The sequence below is a fragment of the Camarhynchus parvulus genome, chromosome 1A, assembly GCF_901933205.1.
Source record: "Camarhynchus parvulus chromosome 1A, STF_HiC, whole genome shotgun sequence".
Taxonomy (NCBI): domain Eukaryota; kingdom Metazoa; phylum Chordata; class Aves; order Passeriformes; family Thraupidae; genus Camarhynchus; species Camarhynchus parvulus.
Window position 1 is genome coordinate 39,527,476 of NC_044586.1, and position 20,971 is coordinate 39,548,446.

The following is a 20,971-nucleotide window of genomic DNA, read 5'->3' on the forward strand; positions in this document are numbered from 1 at the left end:
CAAGATGATTCTCAATGCTAATAACTGAGGAAGATAATGGAAAGGTTTCCAAGAGTGTTTCTATAGCTTTTTGATCTTAATAATTCTAGGTGTACTTGGTCATATTGGTGTATTTGAGGAAATATTTGTCAGACATCACTTACACTATGCTAGGTTTTACATCAGGACATTTTGCAGTTTTGTGGCTGAATCTTAAATAAGCTTAAAAAATAAAACATTGGCTTGTTCTGTATCTTGCCTATTGCACACTGCTGTTGCATACATTTTGAGGAATGTAGCTTCATAATTGACAGATCTTTCCTGACTGCTCAATAAGGTATTTTTCTCAAATTCCCAAAGTAAATAATGATTCTTCTGATGCACACACACACATGAACTTTTGTGGTGGATATTAGATGTTAATACAGAATTTATGGTTTATCTGTCACAGTCCTTTCAATACAGCACTTCTTTCATGAAGGATCTATTAATCAGACTAATTCAGCTCTGCCCATGCCTGCTGGCCAAAACATTATAACTCCCCTTGATAAAGGTGTGTGTTCTAATGCCCAAACTTGCTCATTTTCCTTTTCTGTTCAGTAATTGAAACCTGACACACTTTACGTGCCTTCAGTGCCATTAACTGTTGTTTTAATTCTACATAATGATTGGGTCATTCAAGCTATATCTTTTTACAAGGCTGATTATTTTAAAATAAATTTAAATATCTTGCAATATGCAGTATCTTTCCAAAACACTTGAGATTAATGAAGGATCTTAGCCTAACTGGCATTTTTGGTTATTTGATCTCCATATTAGGTACCAGAAATTTCTGTGTCAGGGTCCTGAGTGCACCAAGGTACTGACAGCGCCCTGGCAAGTCTCCCCTGAGGCCTTTACCCATTCAGCCTCTGCTCTCTGCCTTTGGGGCTGCATCAATCTCAGGCTCTTGCCCTTCTTGGTCCTTCCTGAGTTATGTGGTAGGTTTGCTGCCCCTGGCCCTGCCATTCAGGCAGAGATTTGTCAATGCATCTCTTCTGTGCTGCATGGTAGCTCTGACCTCTGAGGTACTGGAATGAGACCTTCCATCCAAAGAAAGATGGGTATATGCCCTGAAGAGGGCTTGCAATCCAGAGCCCTGCAAGGGGGATCCACTTCTGAGGGTTAGTTATTAAGACTCAATCTCTTCTGAAGTTGAATTCCAGTCCAGTATATATTGTGACTGTTCAGCAACTAATATTTTAGCTTGTTCTATTTCACTAGAATTCTCTTTCTGAACCATTCAGTATTCAGCGTACTCTTCCAATGAGTAAGAAGTGGAAATTGATTTCTATCCTGGCTAAGAGTATTTCATCTCCTCACCACGACGTGCCCTAAAAGCTGCCAGAAGAAGTGGGTGGAGAGGTATCTTTTTCTTGTGTAGCATTAAGCAAAATAGGAAAAAAAAGAACCTGTTTCATATACAACACTAAAATTATTTTATGTGGTAAATTAACTTGAATATTAAATACTGCATTACACAGATTTCCATTGAGAAAGTCTGTGAATTAGTTGTATAATTCCCAAGCTTAAGCTCGTCTCATTGTCCTTCAGCTTCTCTTTTCTTTGTAATATTATTTCACACTGAGCCATGAAAATGTTAAGAATCATGGATTGTTCTCACAGACATTTTCCCGAAAGCCTAACAGTGCTAGAGGAAGATGAGAACTGTACATGCCTATTTCTTGCCTATAAAGATGAAATAATTGGGGCCGTTATTCAGGTTTGTCTTCTCTTCCTTCTGAACACTGGTCATTTGGCAGTGTTTACACACACCATGACTTGAGTGCCAAGAAAGGATCTGTAGCTGTCACTGAATTCAACTCCTTTCACTGTGCTTCTACTTATAATGGATCACATTCAGAAAAGTAGAGGCAATTAGTTAAGCTATTCATAGAGGGTTTTAAAATAAAAAATATATTTGGTTATTTGCTGACCTTCCTTAGGGCACTGTAATGATGAAGAAGAATTAACAGAGAGGAACATCCTTCAGCAAAGTGAAAGACAGAAATGAGTGCTTTTCTATCACCAAAAGTCATGCTATTGTCCAGGAGGTTAGCTTATAAAACGGTTCCTTGAAGAAAATAAGTTCTTCTTCTACTGAAGAATAAAGCCTATGGATTTTTTTTTCACTGTCTTCTTAGTGACGAGGGAAAATTCTACACCAGAATTTGCTACCCAAATTTGTCCTAATGTGAAGTAACTTCATACTGCAGGTCTAATAGCAGCCCCCCAAAGAAAACTTATTTTCAAAATGCTACATAAGTTTTCAAAGATATCTTTGTTCTTGTGGCCAAAAAGATGAAAGTTAAGCATGATCAGGCTACAAAATATTTAAGAATTTGTAGACCTGGAACTGAATGTCAGGAGAATCCTATGAATTCAAAAATAGTTATCATTAATATAATTTCTAAAATGCTGATATCTTTAGCCTTAAAAAACAAAGAACAGTTGGTTGTATATTTACGGTATTTTGATCCTGGATCACAGTGGGGAAAAAAAGAAAGAAACAATTGTTTTCCAGTATGAGAATATCACCAAGTCTACTTTAAAATGACCTCTATTTCTTAATACCCTGGAATAGGCATCGCTGTCTTGTACAAAGTTAGCATTAGTTCTGAAGTTGTTTTTTTTTAATGTGCCTATAAAATCAGCTAGAAATTTCACAGCTGTATGCATGCAAAATTATGTGAAATTCGATTATATAGGGGAATTACTTCATGCATGCTTTGACATATTTTTTTCTATCCCAAGCAGCATGTCATCAAAATTATATGTTATGATATAATTGTATCTATTTATGTTATATGTCTATGAAATTTTCATATTGTAGAAGGTTTTTTCAGAGCAGAAAATCAAAGTAAGTCAAGAAATAGCTCTTTCCCAAGAAATGAAAAAGGGGTCCTGGGGATTCAGAACTGTCTGAATTTTGGAAAGTTAGTATTAGTATAGCCTTTTCTCCAAAGTGGAACATCATTCATACAAATTACTTAGGCATGTTCATCTGAATGTGACTTACTAAGAAAAAAGAATGGCTTATCATCATGTCTTCTGGTCTTCAGCAATTTATGAGATCATACAACCAGTAGGAAGGATCACACAAGTTTCTTAATTTTCTTCTTTCTCTTTAAAAGACACAGAGTAAAATAAGATCTTATGTGAGGTAGAATAAATTTACAGTTATATGAGTTGCATTATGTGGATGATATTTTGCAGATGACCACAGAGTACACCTGTATCCATTAGCAAAATGCTGTGAAAAAAATGTTTATTTAGGGACAATATAAAACTTATACCACATAGGAATTCATATTGGTTTAATGTAATATATTGCAGGTATATATTGTTTACTCAAGACACAAGCAAGGACTACATTGTCCCCTGGTGTCACAGGGAGCACACATTTAGGCAGGACTTGTGGCAATCTTCTACAGTAATCTGTTCCCAAGCAGGATTTTATGTGGCTATGTTGCCACAGCCCCAGTTTGAACATGGCTGGAACATTTCCCAGATGAGAGGAAAAGAATGTCATAGCCAGAATTATGATCTGCCTAGCAGACACAAAAATAATTGTACACAAGTGTATACATGTGAGGCCTTTACTAGGTCCAGATTTTGTCTCAGTTATTTATATAAATGCCAGATCTATGGCCAGGCAGTGTTGGTGTCTGCTGGGTATTCCCCCCATCTCACTTAAAGTGCCATCTGCTGTTTCAGATATCTGCCAAGTATATGGATTAAGTCTGCTGTTTCCCATTTATGTCACGTTATTAATAATGGTAATGAATGTTTGCTAAATGATAGTTGCACAGACTGTAGTTGTAAAATTCATGGCCACACATTCTTGTCCTTTCCTTATTTGTCTTATGAGTGCCAGAACTCTGGACATACTTTTCAATTCTCAAATATTTATTTCTCCTAATGATCCCTTCTAATGTCCTAACATATCATAGTGCTTTACAAAATATTACTCCCTGACTCTATGAACTGACTGCATGTACATACCCATGCATTTTCAAATAATGCAGGCAGTGAATGCAGAAATATAACACGTTCCCATGTAGGGTTCCCCTGTTTCACATATAATTTGAAGAAGCCCATCTTTTCACAATCCCAACAGTAAAGATAGTAAGAAAAGAGACCTTCTCCATAACGGCCCTGATGTCAAATTTTTTAAGCCATTGTGATAAACAGTGTGCAGCATGTTTTGGTATTTCAAAACATGATAAAATGCAATTGATTTAATTTTTAGAAGCCTCACGCAAGGATATTATTCTCCCTTTCAGTAGATCTTCCTTTTAAATTCCTGAGGTCTGAAGACTCTTGCATCTATAACATAAATGAAGGAAGTTTCAAAGGGACATTCCACGTGTATTTTTTTTTTTATATGTAATTCAGTTTCATTGTAACTTTGGATACTTATGGCAGTTGCATGATATACACTTCACATATTTATGGTGATTATTTTTCCACTGAAATCTGGTATCAGACTTCTGTAATGGGACAGTGCAGAGTAATCAGAAGTAATCATGTCTTTCCCATCAGAACTGTCTCTCCCAGTGTTCCCAAGTGTGTATAAAGAGCCACTTAATCACTAGCTCTAATATGTTTGTTGGCAATTTCATTTTTTGTTTCACCTTGAGAACTACAGTGAGGTCAACCTGCTTGAGTACAGCTTTATATTCTGCTATAGTAACTTGAATATTTTTAAACCTACATACATATAAGGTCAGTGCAAACTGTAAATATGTCTGTTGTTGGACCAATACTTTTGATTTTGTCCTTGTTTTCTGACAGTTCTAGTAGCTTGTAATAAACTTTTGGATAGGATTTTGTAGCTAAAGCAGACTTAACTAAGACCAGGTCCCTAAAATAAAAAACACAGAAATGAAAAATGGTGGTCAACTTCTGCTTAGCCTTGGAGGTGTCACAGGTCCATGAAAGATTTTCTTTTCACATGCAGGACTTTGAAGTATTCAGGAAATTATCAGCAAATTATCCAGCCATTTAGGGTTTTCCACAGTTTTACCTAGTGGGCTTTAATCTAGTAGCTCTTCCCAGGGCTTGTCTTATGCACTTCGAGATGGAATCATAGAATCATTTGAGTTGGAAAGGACCTTAAATATCATGCTGAACTTCTGTGTTTAACCTCTTCCATTGCCTCACCGCCCTTACAATAAAGATCTTTTCCTAATATTTAATCCAAATCTCTCCTTTTTTAGCTTAAAATTATTTCCTCTTTTCCTATCACAATCTGCCCTTGTAAAATGGCATGAGAGGATGCTGCACAGATGGAGGGATATGCATTTGGCCAGACTATCCGAATTCACATTCCTTTTTTGACCTCATTGTGAATTGCCCTGTTTCACAGGAAACTACCTGTGAAAGAGGGGCTTTTGTTGAAAGCAAAATACTGAAAAATATCACCATATCCCAGAAGAGGAAACACAAGGCTAAAAATCATGATCTTCTTCCTTTTGCTCTTTTCCCTATGTTCCTGTTTTTCCAAGGCAGCACACCCTGGCAGAAGGTGGAGGAGGGAATGAACACCACAAAACAACCACAAGACAACGAGTGTTGGTGCAAAAGCCACAGCAGGTAGAAATCTAACTCTCACCAACTAAAAACCAGGCTGCAAGTGTGAGACCCCCACTGGCCTTGATGAAAGGCTATGCTTTTACCCCCAGGATAATGAGAATTTTTTCCATGTATTTGAGGGAGAGAATGAGGGTCAATGACTTGTCTTTGGCTTTCTTGTTGAGCAGAGCTCAGTGACAGCTGCTGGTGATTGCATGTTGCTGGGTCTCCTCTCACTGCATGTCTGTTTTAAACTTTTTCCTAAGGCACCAGGAGTCCCTTTGGGATCTGCCGGGGGGAATAAATGCCTAATGTGGGATTCCAAATCACATCTTCAATCTGGCATTTTTCCTTTGAGTATTTTTCTCATAAGGGATGTTAACAAACTGACACAATGCCCTGCAATGCCCTGACTTTCCTTTTCTCTTTTTTGTTTCCTTTTAACTAGTAGAAACAATGTATGTGACTTGTTAAAATTACAATAAAGCAAAATAATAAAGGTGGTCTAGCTTTTATCTGTCTGTTCTCTACACACAAATATTTTTGGGTGTTGTTTTTCAGTGTATGACTTTCAGACAGCTAAAGAATAATATGAAATAACTTAGTGTCCAAAGGAAAAAAAAATACACATATTGTACTTAATGCTGAACCTGTAAGACAGCTAAAAATATATAAAATTAATTAGTGTCCAAATAAAAAAATATACACATGTCATACTTAATTTTGGGTCTTTAAAAAACATTAAAAGTTCAGATTTAGAATATGGGTCTTGTTTTCTAATTTTGGATAATGACACTTCTAGCCTTCTAAATGTGGTTCTCTGTGAAATATACATATATATACATATGTCAAGTCACAGAATGTTGATTTCTGAAGTAAATAGCAACACATTCTACTTTTTATTTCTCTCCACTTGAAACCTGTATTGACTTCCTAGCTGAGTGTCTTCTATGTAAGACTTTATAGTTGGAAGCGAGCTCCAACATTTGAAACTGCTCAGACTTGGATCTTAACTCAGGTGTATTTCATATAGTTTATTTCGCTGGAAATTAATACTTTGTTACAAGTATGTTTTTCACATCCCAGTGGGGGATGTTCATACTCTCAATTATTCCAACTGTTCAAGTTAAGTTATTTATTATTAGTATGTCAACAGTGAGTACATTTAATAGAGCATAAAGCCATTTTTACTTTTGCATGTGAATATAGATCTTATTTCTATTATAGTATAATTCTACATATTATACTTAATTTGCAAGGTATAGCAGGAAGGTTGGTTCATTTGTCACCATTACAGTCATCCTAAGCAATAGTTAACTTATTCTAAGTATTTCTTGCATTAAAAAGAGATAAACTATGAAAGATGACTGTATATCCATATTAAGGATATTGGTAATGTAAATACTTCAGAATCAAAGTCTTAATTACCCTTCAAACAGGCACACAAAGAGGGGATGATGGTGAAGACAGTTGTAACCAGTTGGCAAAACAGAGAAAACAAAAAGAGAGAAAACCATCTTATTTAGTCTGAAAAGGGAAAATAAATTTTTAATTTTATCATTGTGTCCACAGAGAGCTATTTCACAGCATAGTTACAGAATTATATCCACTCAGACTTTTTAGATCCACCAAAGCCTGTGTTCCTTTATTCATTTTTGATAGCTTGCGTCTGACAGTAGTATTCTCCATACTGACAGAGATCCTTCCTTTGACTGCAGCTTTTCTTAATCTCCTTGTATGATCTTTGATGTAGTCCCAAAGCATGTAAAAATGTAATCCACATGTTTTTAAGTTCTCCTTACAAAATTAGTACTACAAAACCAACAAATTCTATTTAATAGTTTCTGAGAAATATAAACTTTACTTTTACAAAGGCATCATCATCCTTCAAATGAGTTTGTGAGAGCATTTCTCATAGAGAAAGAAAGTGGTAAATGTGGCAGGTACTGTATGGGTGGTGAAGCAAAAGTTATAGGCTTTCCTGCTGTCTTCATCTGGTCAGTTTTAAAATGGCAAATACTATCAAACATGTTTTCCATCAAACTTTAGCAGCTGTGCAACAATGAATACAGAAAGGCACACCTGCCATGTTTTTCATCAGCTGGCTTGGCTCTTGGCTCCCACCTGGAAATATGGCACAAATTCTTGCCCTTGAAAACAAGTCACCCTTGGTGCTACTGTGGGCCCTATCCACCAGACAAGTCCATCCATGCATATGGCCCTAACAAGCTGGTACCTAAAAGCAGCAACCCAGAAAGAAAATCACAGGTCATTTAACTCGTCAGATATAGCTTTCACTGTCACTTGTATCAAGTTAGAATATTCCCACAAATTATTTCAATGTCTCTACCAGTGTATCCCTTCTGCTTGCCTTTCTCTTTTAATTTCCTCTTCTCAGCATCAGTTTGACAAATGTTTGGTCGGTCCCTTCTGTGCCAATGAGTCATTCACTGCAGAATTAGTCTGCTTCTGTTTGCTTTCAACTGGGCTCCACTCCAGATACATGGAAATATGTTCCTTTGATGCAATTATAATTTGATTTTCTGGGTACCTTATTTGAGCTATTGGCCATTTGTTTTCTCCTGTTTTTTGGATAAATCCACCTCATAGCTAAGGTAACCAACAAGAATTTATCAAGCCTAATGGTGAGACAATAAGGTTCAGCATAATAAAACAGAAGCAGATGCTGCTTCTGCAATGCTCCTACTTTGCTGGCACACTGGCTGATTATGATCAGACTCAGTCCTCTTCCAGCTTCCCGTTGCCAGCCCAGAAAGTACCAAGTGTGCTTCTTCTCCTTATCAGTTGCAGAATAGATGAAATACAGGCTGTATATCTAGTTTTGTGAATGAATCTATTTCACAGCTTCAGGGATAAAGTTCACAGAAGACCTGTAGAAGTTCTAGGGTAAGCCATATAACCAGTCAGTTATATGTAAACCCTTTTTTGATGAATTCTCCTTAATGTGGAAAATTAATACCAGGGTTCATAATTTATTGAACAGGAAATTATTTTTAAAAAATGCCAGTTTTTGAAGGGTTTCAAATAGGCCACAAAGATCCATTTTATTTATTAGTCATGGTCATTGTTTTAAAATCCTAATTTCCTTTTTCTAGGCCTTTTCCAGCCTTCAGAATTTTGAAATTAAATGTTCCTAATCAGTTTAAAGCTCATCTTTTTGCCTTACCCTAAAAAATGATAATTTTAATTTTTTTTTTGCTTTAATTGTTAGCACAACATAGAGTATGTAGCATTTGCTTTTGGAAAGGTGATGGCAAGAGTCCGTTGTTGGATCTCCAGTAAAATTTTGTTTCAAAATACCAGTGCACCTTTCAAATTAATCTCCAAATCTTGTATTTATCTCTTTACCATGTGTTGCTTTAATTTCCAAGCTGGTTTTAGTTGGAAAAATCTAGATTTTTTTTCTGGAGAAAATTAAGCTAGAATATATTCCCACATTGTAATTTACTATCTTTCCTTTTTTTCTTGCATAATACATTTGAATGATGTAGACAACTCAAGGAAATAAATAAGAAGCCCAAGAGTGTGATTTATGTTGACAATTTTCTTCCTGAAAAAGACAGAAGAAAGGACTGTGCTAAGCAACCTGTTTCATTCTCCTCTTCAACTCTTTTGGTTTTTTGTACCATCCTTTGGCACTCCTTCAACAGCTCCAGCTCTCAGGCAACTTTTGCAATTGCAGATAGCTCTGGTGTTTGTGTAGTTCTTTCGATATGCATAACAGATAGAGAAACAGATAAAATGCAGCAAAGGTTAGTCCCTTTTCCCTCTTTTCTCTCATGATACAAAGCTAACTGAATCACAGGAAATGGTGCTAGGTTTATAAAATCAGAAGTATATTTTCTGCATGAATTCATGCAAATGATTCATGACAGAAAGTGAAACGAAGTCATTTGACTTTCCCTTCTCAGAATGGCTTTTTTTTCCCCTTTCCATAAAATACTTTAGCATCTTTTACCTTAATTTTAGATCTAGAAATATCTTACCATCAGATACAAAAATATACCTAAATTGTGGCTCCAGGACTGAACATGACCTTCACAATTGCTCCCCACTCTTGCCTTTCTTCCTCACACTCTGCTTGGGAAGGAATTCTAGATAGAAGGGCTGGAAGACAGTTTCTGTGCCTGCCAAAATGTTCCCCGACTGGAGTGATCAAAAGACCAGGACAGGGCAACGTACTGTGAGGCATCGCTGTCTGTGCAAGTGTTGCCACCACCTTTCATTGATCAGATGCATTCAATACAGCCTTTGCTCCTGCTGCCGTCTGTTCTCCACACTGTACACACATTGTGATTTCTTTCCTGTGGTGTAGAACCCATGTGAAAATAAGCATGGAAGTGGGCATGACATCCATGCCTTCATCGGCCTAATTACAATTTGGCTGATTAGGTTGTTGTACCTGGACCAGATCATTCTTGAGTTTGAACAATATGGAAATAGAAATGTTCTTGAACTTTTCTCTCAAGTTAGTATTTTTTAAAGCAAGGTCTTATTTGGTCTTTTATTCTGTGATCATCCATTGGTATATGGCCTGACTGTTCCATTCATGCAGTGTTTGATTCACTGATTCTCAATCCATGCAAGAAAAGTTTGTCAATTCAATTAACTAAGTGGAATAGTTTTTAGTCAGCTATATTCAGCGATACTTTAAAAGTTAATATATTGGGCAGATCTACTATTGCACTTAATTTTTTTTTAGTATAACCTCATATCTCACATGATTCCCTTCTATAAGAGGATAATGATTGTGTGTTGCGCCACAGTTGTTTTATGTAAACTGTAATATCCATTTAAACAACAGTAAAAGATAATTCCTAATAAGTCCTCCGCTGTGATCTGCCTTGAACACTTGTTTGGAAATTTTCTAATAAAATACACACCATTTTTTTGCCTTAGCAAGATTTTTCTCAATGTAAAAGATGATCCTTAAAATTCTATATATGAAAAGTGTATATAAATGTCTCTTTATCTTTTTGCTCCACTGCATACCATAGTGAAATTAGAAAAAAAATGTGAAAAAATACTCAGCCAGTTTATTTTTTCATAAAGCTGATGAAAGATGCTGACTTCTAAAGGATGTGTTCCAGGAGTTGTGCCAGGGAAGCAGCTAGCTGATGTGAGTGATGATGATACAAAGACATGGAAGGAAGAACAGATAATGGAAAAAAATAAAAACAATCAAGGGAAAGAATTTGATTATGGCACTGCTTGTGTCAGTTGTACAAAAGGAAATAACTGGTCTAAGAAGAAACACTTATGAGCTGAAATGAAATGTGGATTTGAAGGCCAAGATACCCTGTTTATTATTAGTTTTACTGTTTCAAAGTGACTGCAGCTGTTCTAAGTCAGCAGCATTTGTTACTACAGAGCTACAGAATTGTTGTTTTGCAGCTTCTGGTTCCCTTCAATACAGACCATTTTCCTAGCTTTGTAAGTATTCATTAGCAAACCTCAGTCTTCTCCATTTTCCTTCTTGCCCTAAAAAGACGCAAAAGGAAACCAAAGGCTATAACTACTTTAGCCCTTAGGATGAAAATTAGTTTGGTTTTCATTCAATTAAGCAGTTTAAATGATAGCTACTATGAACAATTCTCTTCTTCAGCAACAAACCACAGCACAGAAACAAACAATGCATTTACTGTAGACCAATGAAAGGTCACAACACCTTTTAAACAGAAGTATTGGATACAAATTGTGCAGTCAATTAATGGGATAATTTTCTCTTAAAATTGACAATTGTTCACAGTAGAAACTGAGTTGACAGAAGTAATAATCAGAATAAAAAGGCAATAACATTGTGGCAAATGCAGCCTCTACAAGAAAAAAAATCTATAAATTTTTTCTACTTAACATTCTTGAAGTATTTAATATCTGCTTATGAAGAAATGTGTGTCTTACAGAATTAAGATACTCCAGGGAAACATTTTTCACCAGTAAAGAATCAATGTTATCCCTCATTACTGTACAGTAAAATCAGCTCACAGCATCATCTACAGTAAGAAAGTACTGTTGTCTTGTTTTATAGGGAAAAAATTTAAACTATTTGGCCAAGATCACACAGACAGTCTGCAGCACTACCCAGAATTCTTGGATTCCTGATGTAATACGCTGCTGTGACTTTTCCCGAGTCAAAAAAGAAAAAAACAAAAATTGAAACAATACCAAAGAATCCTAAAGCTTATGCAGCGGGGGTAGGATCACTAGTAGCTAGTTGATTTTTCAATTCCATTTGAATCAAGATTACAAATAACTCTGCCTCTAAAATCTATAAGCAACTTAAAGGCTGGTTTATAGTTTCTCTTTTACAATTCTGTTATATATCAAGGGACATTACACATACTCATTGCCTGCACATTTTAACTGTTTAGTAAGTTTTTCTGTGTACAATTTAATTCTGTATGCAATTTTAAGAGTTAGCAGCCTAAAGACTCATAAAACTCCTGACCATATGCTCCCTCTCTCTTCAACTTTTAGTATAAAATTCAAAGTATACATTTTAAAAATATCTATAGACTCCTAAACAAATGTTGTTGCTAAGTTATGAATAGGCCATGAAAACATTGATAAAGCTGTCTAATATTTTCATAGCAATAGAGAAAAAGCAGTGAAATAGCAGAAGTGAAGAAAAGAGAAATCTACATTCCTTCACTTATGTACCGCTAATTTTCCCCATTTTCACATCATAAGGCACTAGGATTATATAATATTTCATAAAATAAATAGCCTAAAACTTAATCAGGTCTTCAAAAGGAATCAACTACTAAAATCTAAAAGCAGTAAGAGGTTTGATAATAATTGAAGCTTTCTTATTTTTCTTCTTTATTGATCCATTCCCTGGTACAATGTTCTATGCCACTGACATGTTCATTTCATAAATTCAATGTCCAAAGCACTTAAAGCTTTGAAAGATAATGCTGATTTATACATGTCTATATATATAATGAAAGAATTGTTCAGAACACATTCTAGCTTACATCATCTGTATTTTCTGAGATTCTGTTTCTTTTCCATGTATATTTTTCTCAAAGTAACCCATGTAGCAATGACGTATGGTGTTGGAAAGGTCTTTCATACTAAGTTGACTGAGACAACCCCCATCCTCTGTGTCTCTGGGAGGAGGAGGTACATCCTGGGAAGGACAGAGGGGTGGGGGAAGTTGTTTTTAATAATTATACAATATTTCCAAGATAAATTAGAGCAAACTGGATGATCCCAGAAGGAGTGTTATGATATAGTAGAAGGAAGAAAAGGAAATATTTTCAACTAACAACGTCACAGACACATTTTATGAAAAACCCTTTTGTTAGGATTTTTTTTTTGTGAGAAGCTGAGAGGCCTCAGGAACAAAATACAAATAATAATTACCTGCTGCTGTGGAATGCAACAGGTGGATCTTTGATTGGTCCACGCTGATTTTTTTAATTAATGGCCAATCAAAGTCCAGCTGTCTCAGACTCTGTGAGAGTCACGAGCTTTTGTTATCAATATTTTCCTTTCCGTTCAAGCCTTCTGATGAAATCCTTTCTTCTATTCTTTTAGTATAGTTTTAATATATAATTTACTTTTAATATAACATATATCATAAAATAATAAGCCAGCCTTCTGAAACATGGAGTCAACATTCTTGTCTCTTCCTTCATCCTGGGACCCCTGTGAACACCATCACTTACCAATACCTTCTTTTCACTGTTCTTTCACTTTTTCACAGTTCTATTTTTTCTCAATAATCTTAGTTTTCTGTGGTGCTTCTAGACATTTACATGCAAAGGTAATGTGATTTTAAACGACCATAATTTATAACTGTGTCCTGGTTTAGGGCAAATTTTGGGAGGAAACCTCTGAAGGTGTCTCTCTAGAAGTCAAATTTCAGCATAAAGTCATGGAGTTTTAATATTAGACTTCTATCATCAGGACTTTTTTTTTAACTGCAATCCATACTAATCTCTTAATTTTGGCTGTTTTCAATGGCTGAATCTTTTCTAGAAATTATAACTTTTGTAGGGATTCAAGCTTGTATTTTTCTTCAAAACACAGAAAAGATGTTCTATAGAAATAAAAGATCAACTAAGAAATTAAAGCCTGCTAAAAATAAATTCTCTCCAAGAATAAACCAATGAAGAATATTTACTTAGAAAAACTAATTAGAAACTTTTGATGTTTAGGTATTCACAGTGTGTGCTTGAAATTAACTACAGAATGACAACATGGCCAATGATTTCCTTAAACATAAGCATGGCTAAAATGAGTTCCAATATGCCTTTTATTGCAGAGTGATGTCTTTATATTTCTGTGGTACCTTTGCATTCTGAGCTAAACGGGATAAAATCACTCAGCTGCACTGAGTAATGCACCTTTTACCTTCATTGAAGGCATTTCAAGTATGGATAGATGGTCACCAAAAACCACCTAAATTTTCACTGTGTTGAATAATCAGTATGATATATAGCTGAGGTTCTTGAAATCTCCTGATGTATTCTCAAACCCCCTTTTCCTTCATGCATAGCTTCTGGCTGACAGCTGCTCCTACTATCAATCAAAAACCTCGGAGAAACACCCACACAAGTGTAGTCCACGGGAGAGAAAACAAAGATGAACTTTGCATTCTGTTTGCTTTTTTGTTGTCTCTTTCCCAATGACAATTTCTAAGAGGGTTCATGACAGACTGAACTTTTGAGCTCATCTATAATTAACCCAGCCACATGAAGCATTTTGTGTCCTCTTTTTGGAACAAAGGGCACTGTTTTTCCGTATTTCATTGAAATTATAAATAATGTGGCTCAGACCAGATAACTAAGCACCCCATTTCATGTCCTTTTTTTTTTTTTTTTTGAGCAGATTATGCAAAAAATATGTTGTTGGCCTTTTTGTTTATTCCTTTGGTCTTTAAATACTAGTTGGGGTACTCATTACAATTTCCCAGTTACTATCTTAATTATTAGGAAAAACTGTGACGAGTCCATGTCAAAGACTGACCTCAAATTAAATTGTACTGCAGTTTATTTCTGTCATAAAAATTAGAGGAGAAAAAGTTATATTTTTCTTCTTTTAGAGTATAAATCTATTTGAACACCATTTATAGTAAAAATTACATTTAATCATGGCTATATAAATGTTCATAAGCTTTTCAACAATCTCAGATAGTGCTATAGAAATCAAACCTAGTAGAAATGTCTGTGAAAAAAAATTATTGTGAATATACTTCTTTTATTTAAGAAGTAAGAAAGTGTGACTGCATTTGTGCATCCCCTCCATATAGCTGCCAGAGACTAATTAATGCCTGGTGAGAGAGCTTAATGAAATGTAGCCACACTATTTCTCCTCAGAACTGCATTTTTCTTTTCATAACCACATTAAATTTACTCATGTTCACTACAAACACAATTCTGATCCTTTTTTTAAAGTTATGACCCCCTTGTGATCCCAGAAAAAAATATCTAATGATGACCTAATAAAAAGACAAGAAGGTAAAAAATTTTAGACTATTTTGGATTTTTTTGTGTTCCAGAAATTATCCTTGTAGCTGCAAGTAGCAAGGTTATTTATTGCAATGGTGGTTATTATTTTTATAACAGACAGCGAAGATGCTTTGAGGGACTGTTTCACATAGCACTGGGGGTAGTATGAAAGCAGTCAAAGAGAAAATTCTCAAACTCAAAATTCTCTTGTACAATTCTTTTGCTGGGTGACATAATTAAATATTAGAAGAGGTTTGCAGGGACACGCAACTTAACTTCAGGATTGTGGCAACTTAACTTCAGGATAATGCAGTGTTATGGTTACCTTTGACACTTGGTATGGTTCATTGGCTCTTTATTTTCTCTGTTCTCTGAGATGTGAAATATGGATTTTGCAATATGTATGCTCTGGTCATTGTTCATGGCTTGCTGTTCACCAGTTTCTTCAGACTACTTCATAGTCTGAGCCTAACATCCCTTACTACTGCTTCAATTCTAGCATTGTCAGGAAATTTTGATTATGGTTTAAATTCTATCTGTCAATGAGAAAGATTACTTTCAGCAAACTTCAGACTTTATAGCCATCCAGATAGCCAAATTTACACCTTATGAATAAAAGAGAGCACTCCTTGGAGACTGAATGCAACACTGAAATGCCTAGCATGGTGATCACATCCTACTTCATTTGAGAATTCTTGAGTTAGCCTACTCTAAGGACCTCCTGGAAAAGTGTTTTGGACAACCACCTAAATGTTGAGAATGTGACTATCACTGTACAAAGAACGTCAGTCCTCATATTAGCTTTATTTTGAATAATTAAACCCTCGGTCAAGTTTGTTGCAGAATTGTATGGTCTGTTTCCTGGAAGACACTATGCCAATTCCCTTATGGGGAACTTATTGTTTTAGTCATGAAGAATTTTGAGTAGTCTTCATGAGACTGATTAGCTCCTGCAGATCTTTTCATGAGGTTCAGCAGGTGTGCACTGACCAGAAGGGGAAATGCCACCAGGATAATTCATGCAGACAGGCTCTGGCCACCTCCATGAGAAGCCAAGCATCAAGGTAATAACTGCAAAGAGAGACAATCCAGCTCTGTCACTGACTGCTGACCTCTGTGTTCAACAGTGCAGACATGATGTAGTGCCTGGAAAGAGGTGTTCCCAGGCCATATCACGATTTGGGAATCAGCTGGCAGCATCTGTACAAACACAGCCCCTCAGACTGCTTTGGTTTTGCAGTGTCTCTTACTCAACTCTCTTTCCCTGAACCTATTCCAGCTCCTGGATGTTATAACTGGAGATGAGTCACTTCAATTACTTCCCTGTCCTTAGAAGAGAAAACCATGGGGGCAATTTTGACTAAGATAATACTTCTGGAGGGGCGCAATGTCAATTTATATTTTTATTCAAGATTCGGTATTACAGTTGAAGTTAAAACCTCTAAGTTAATCCAATATTTTGAGTTTCTGTAATATTTTTTGATGGCTTTTACATAGCCCAGTATCAATCTCAGATAAGAACAGATTTTTTTTTACTTTTTGAAGTCTGTATGAGCCCAAAGCTTGTGAGAGAACAAGAGGGGAAAAACTTCATGACACTTATCAGATGGCAGACTGTCCATTTGGCATTCTGCCTGGGAACTTGCAAACTCAATTAAATGCACATATGGTCCATAGCAGGTAAAATCAGTCTTTGCCAACACACATTCCTCTTACAGGACTTCCAAACTGTACCCACACAAGATAGGTTTTTCCACATAGGTGATTTTTTCCACTTCTCCAGCAACATCAGCTCAGCATATTGTCTTCTCTGCCCTGGAAGGATACAGGGAAGAATGCCAAGATGAACATCAGTTTGAACTCCACAGGGGTGATTTTTCTGTTGAGGAGTTTTGTTGAGGAAGACAGGTATGTAGATACCTAGATTTAATGAGCAGTGCCAGTAGAATTAATAAATCTTCTCAATACTCCCTGAAGCAGCTGCTCTATTTTGAAATAATGAGCATATGGTTTCATTATATTTCATTGGTTTAATCCCCTTCAGCTAAAGAAATATTCCAGGGGAATGCAAACAACTTACAGAATTTCTGCATATTTCTCACTCTTTTTTTTTTTCCTGGCTAAATGGAAAGCTGACTAGCGTGTGAAAGGAAGAGCCAGAGGCAGCATTCAAATTCCTTAATAGGGGTTGTGTGAGGGGTGATGGGGCCTCCAACAATAACGAGGACTTGTGTGTGCCTTGAAGCTGCAGTTCTGGGAGGTTTCCTCAGAGGTTTTGTTTCTGTGAAAGAAACAGAGAAACAAGCTCAAGCTGGACTAACACTACCTATACGCTGTATTCTATATTTAAAATTTCTCTTTAGAGGCAGAGAATGGGCAAGGAGGAGGCTGAGAAAATATCAAAGTAGCTTGTTGATCTAAAATATTCAAAATATATAGAAAGAAAGGAAGTTATGAGTTAATTTTCAACTGTTTACAAGAAAAAACCTTCCAAAGCACAGCAAAACCTGTTTTACTTTCTTAATTGCTTGAGCCATTTCCTTGCCTAGCTGTTTAGAGGGGAAACTGTGTTCAATATTTTGTCCACTGTGCATCCTGATGCCAACATTAGAAAACCAGGATTTGAAGTGACACTCATTTGCAATTTTTTTAATAAGATCCTCCTAGAAAGTGATTTCGAGCAGCTACCAGGTCATAGACTACCTTTTTAAAGGAGTCAAAATAAATCAGGAAAACTCACATATGTTTTCCTTAGGTAGCCAGATAGTCTTGTCACCTCTGCTGCCTGGAGGGCAGGAGCCATTCCTGGAAAATTTGGTGACTGAGAAGGAGGTACCACGTTCTTTAGGTCAGCTGTGGGGAAGATGTACATTCTGCTTCTGGTTTCTTGACTCTCTTCCTTATTAATTTACATTATATTATTCTGCAATAAACAGATTAGTATCTCCTACTATTTAGCCTCTCTTTTATATATATATATATATATATATGCATAATTATATGTATACATTACAGTTTATGTGACCAGCAAATCATGTAGTAACAGTCAATGAGATTCTGTTTCTTGACTGAAATAGTGATACAATATTGCTGAAAGTACTTCAGTTTTCCTTTGTTCTTTAAATAAAATATGGTTTTAAGAATCTCTTTGAGACTTAAAGGCATTTTCCCATTTTGTCATTTGAAGAATAAAGAAAAAGAGAAGAAAAAATCCTTCTGTTTTTAATGCAGCAGGAGCTTTCTCACACACTGTTTTATTGGGTAATTATTGAAATTGTGAAACCAAAGCAAAAAGATTCATTTCCAGACCTTTGCCACATTTGAACCAATTATGTCCAATTGTAGATTCAGACCTAGAAACTAAAAGACCAAAAGGAAGCCCATGGTGGTATTTTTCATATACAAGAATTCTATGCTTCTTAGGACAAGAAGGACTATACTTCAATTTATTTCCACCAGAAATAAAAGTGGTCTGTGTTTTGATGGATTGCAAATTGATACTAGGATCAGTCAAAGCCATCTTTTTCTCTATTAGAACAAGGAAAATAAGCTTGGATATCACAAAAAGTGAAACAAACCATCTTTAGAAACCAAATTAATCTCCCCTGTCCTTAAAATGTATGAGAAATATTACATTTGCTACCAAACTCAATTGAAAAATTTATTTCAACCTCTGTGGTCCTGCAGAAATTGTGGAAGGTGATGTCTGCTGTTTATGTCTGACATGCAAGTGGCAGGGAGGCAGATGAATGCAGCACCTCTCTTTTTGTGACATAATCCATACACTATTAATTTTTGTTGTTGCTGCTCCAAAGCTGTGGAACAGATGCTATTTTGAACTGAAAATCACCATTCTGATATGAGCAGACGCAATCTCTGAACCACCCAGTCAACTAATTAATTCAGCATAATTTAATAAAGGATGCTAATTACTCAGTTTTCCCCATCTTGTTCCCCTCCCTGCTAATGATAACATTATCAAACTTAGACAGGGGGTTCTGAGAGTGTGTGTGTGGAGGGAGATAATTTACAATGAAAGAGGATGAGTAAGCAGATGAAGCAGCACATGTTTCAATCCAGGAACAGCCTTCTAAAATCTTTTAATTTCTTATACTGGGGAAACTGCAAATTCGCAGCATTAAGCAGAATAATAGTGACAACACAGTTGTTAAAAGAGGTAGAAGGAAAGCAGATAAAAAGGTTAATCTTCATGCATTTATTTATCAGATTTATTTTTTATTGAAATTTTGGTTAGTAGTTTTCTGTTCTCAAAATGTATTTGTGGGCAGAAATGGAAAAACTTCCTCAACCGGCTTCTTTCTTTCTCCCTTGTTATATCTGAATGGGCAACGAAGTCCCATCATAATCAGCAAGATCAATCTGGGAAGAAGAAATAGTTCCTTTAGGCATTCTTCAATAACCCCATCATATGGTGCAAGATTTTCCTCATTCAAAGGAAGGTGCCAAAAGGTGTTGCAACCATCAATACACTAATCCAAACTTCTGAAATCTCATCCTGGCACATTAATACTCTTTTGCATCTTTTAAAGCATCTCAGAGGACTCCAAGCACACCTGTATATCCTCTATCTAAATAATAAAATATTTAAATCATTATAATCTGGTCACATTTTCAATCTTTTCATTCAATCTAAACTTAAAAAAAAAGTATATATATTCTCTTAAAGTAAAAAGATACTGAGTAACACCAAGTTATGCAGTAACTGCCCTGCTGGAAAATTATAAGAAGAAAAAAATTAAGAGGTTTTTCTGAGTTTATAAACTTCACCTCAAAAAATCCAAAAATCCATTTAAAATCCATATTCATTGGGTTATTTTCCTAGATTTTGGATTGAATTAGATTAGATTAGATTAAATCTTTCTATAATTTCTGTACTATTGTTTCTACTGAAAATTGTTCTGAGTTTTTAGCTTGATTTGGAGCCTAAATGTCTCATTGAGGAAAGAGTTTGAAATAAGAATAATGAATTGAAATAATTTATTACTAATTTGTAGAATTTTTCAGGTAATACTTTCTATTGATAAACATGTTAGAGTACTGCTTAAGTGGTAAATTTAAATTTAAGAAATAATGTGTAAAACTTTGTGTTTTCTTAAGAAATTCACAGATATAAAAGAAATATTTTCTGACTGTTAAATATACTTAAGGTGCTTCGAATTGGGAGCCCATAAACTCTTATAGACTAACCTCTCACATTCAGCCTGATTCTGAAGGACTTATCTGCCTACTCAGGAAGGAACAAGGACACTATAAAGGATAGGTCAGAGTGGGCAAACACTGTATTTTTTTGGGGCTTTGTCTCCCAGATGCCTTATTTGTATTTGTCTTGAGCCCCCTCTTCCCTTTATGCATTAGATTTTCATAAAAGAACTGTTTTAGAAATGAAAATTCTTTTCTATGTTTTATTTATCTGTTTATACTTGGCAAACTGATCTGAGGTAAAGTCTGTAAAGCCTCCTTTTTTTTTTCATCTCCTTAATTTTAGAAGATAAGACAGTGATGGTCATGCTGCAGCAAATCCAGATTGGCTGCTACGTACCTGACTTAGAGAGAAGACATTCCCCATCATAGGAAGGACATGGACTTGTGGGGATAAGTTCAGAACAGAGCCACAAAGATGATCAGAGGGCTGGAGCACCTCCCAATGAAGACAGGCTGAGAGAGTTGGGGTTGTTCAACCTGGAGAAGAGTAGATTTCAGGGAGACCTTACAGCACCTTCCAATGCCTAAAGGGGGCTGACAGGTGGTAGAGTTTGCCCAGAAATGGTGCAGATGCCCCATCCCTGGAAGGGTTGAAGGCCATGTTGGGTGGCACTTTGAGCAACCTGGGCTAGTGGAAGGTGTACCTGACAATGGAACTAGATGAGAGTCAGAGT